General features: G+C 39.1%; 1 pseudogene; it reads left to right on the top strand.

Annotated features, from left to right (window-relative positions):
- The first annotated feature begins 736 nt into the window (after positions 1-736).
- Positions 737-1,274, top strand: LOC126625444 (uncharacterized; annotated as a pseudogene).
- The last annotated feature ends 802 nt before the right edge of the window (positions 1,275-2,076 follow it).

Below are 2,076 nucleotides of genomic sequence, written 5' to 3'. Positions count from 1 at the left end.
CCAAGAAGAACACCCGGGGACCTTGTCGCTAGTTGAAGACGGCAAAGATCACCTGAGTGACCAACGGCCGTATCAGTCTCGGATATGACGAGTGGCATCAGGTTGCACCAACGGCGGAGTAGCATAGCACATTGGCCCACGACATTGGTCACGTCGTTCAGACTTATTGCCCTATGAAATGGAAGTCTTGGAAGGTGATGTCAGACGAGGTGAGGACGCAGGTGCGTTCACAATTGTCAGTAAGTATCCTACCTTTCAATTGTTTTTCCTTCAAATTTTATATATTTATATTACTTAATGTATGTAATTAATTTGTTACATTGCAGACAAACTACAATTTAGAGAACATCAACAATGAGTCGTTGGCGTACGTCAATAGGCTTTTCACTGAACGGTACAAGTAGTGGAAAAACGACCTGCACCAATATTTTCAGACATTTGATGATCCGCAGGTTGCTCTTGAGGAGGGTTGCCCAAAGGAGTTTGAGGGTTGGGAGGATAATTGGGCATGGCTCTGCGGTCATTTTCAGGAGGCCAGCTATGTGGTATTTTTTTATATTAAGTTTAAAATTATTATACGTTTCTTACTAATGCTTATTGATTTTTTTTATATTTCATTTCAATTTGAACTAATACATTTATTTTTTGTATAACAAAAGAAGGCAAAGCTAATAGGAGCAATAGGGACAAAAAGACTCTTCTCCACCATTCTGGTTTAAGGCCCTTCTTATATAGGATGGAGGCGCGGCAGCAAGTAATAATAAAGTTTTTTATATTCAATTTTTAATATGTCATTAATATTAAATTTCTTTTTCGTACTAACATTTTTCTTCTCTTGTTCTATTCAGGGGGGTTAAAAATTCTCAAAGATCGATGTCTTTAGCGACGTTTATGTTCGACCCAAGGATGAGTTGGTCGAGTGCCTTCATGTAAGTATTCTTTAATTTTAATTATTATCTTACACATTCAAGTTTCATGGTTATTATATGAATGTTTTAATTAATATTTTATGTTATATTATACAGACAACGATGATGGAGAAGAGGCAGTTGGTTCTTCAGAAGTCCACCTCCCAGCTTCTTCCCGATACTCTGCTCGAGTCTGTGGATCCCCCAGAGGATGCGAGGTTTCATATCCTTACGGAGACCTTGGATCAAACTCTCAGGCGGAGACTAGGGACATATTGTAGAGGGATGGGGAATGCCCAGCAGCAGGAACTTATAGCCCCTTCATCATCACAGTTAAACAGTCAAGTGACAGCTTTGACAATATAGGTGGCCGACCTTAGGACTGTACTCACCTCGTATAGGAGCCAAATGTCACAGCTTGTATAGGCCCTCAGTCAGTCCGGTATTCGTCTCTCGGATTTACGTCCCCCGTCGACCTCTGAGCCCCTCCAACTTGAGCGTGGCCACACCTCTGCGCCTTCGACCTCTACCACTGTCGACAACCTTGAGACCTTCCAGCCGCCTTTGCAAGACGACCACATAGATTATGCCGCATTGTTTTCTTAGTTTTTTACTTCCTTACTTTTTAAACATTTTTCTTGTACATAGTACATACATTTATATTAATTTTTAATTATATTATTTTTCTCTTCATTACATTTTTTAATTGAAATTTAATTTTATTACCAAAAAAAGCAATTTAGTCTTATTACAAAATTAAAAAACAAACGTAAAATTAAATTTAAATTTTTTTTATTTTTATTTTTGCGCGACGAAATCCTTTGTCCCGCAAAGCTCAAGCAATAAACTAGGTTTCATCGTGCAATAATCAATTGTCATCATGCAAAGTTTAAAGAGACGAATAACAGTTGTCCCACGTATGTATCTTGGTATTTTGTGCGACGAAAGCATTCGTTCCTAAACATTTTGTGCAACAAAGGGTAAACCGCCGCGCCATGTTTTTGTGACCAATGATGATTTTCGGCGCGCAAAGTCTTTGTTCACAATCTTTGCGCGACGGATTCTGTGCGACGAAGCTTCTGTCGCGCTAAAGTTTGTGCGATGGAAATGCACTTTGTGTGACCAACTTTTGTTCGTCACGTAAATAGTAAAACGTAGTAGTGCATCT

Source organism: Malus sylvestris, chromosome 6, assembly GCF_916048215.2.
Source record: "Malus sylvestris chromosome 6, drMalSylv7.2, whole genome shotgun sequence".
Lineage (NCBI taxonomy): Eukaryota > Viridiplantae > Streptophyta > Magnoliopsida > Rosales > Rosaceae > Malus > Malus sylvestris.
The sequence above is the reverse complement of the archived record's forward strand: the minus strand, read 5'-3'. Positions and strand labels throughout refer to the sequence as shown.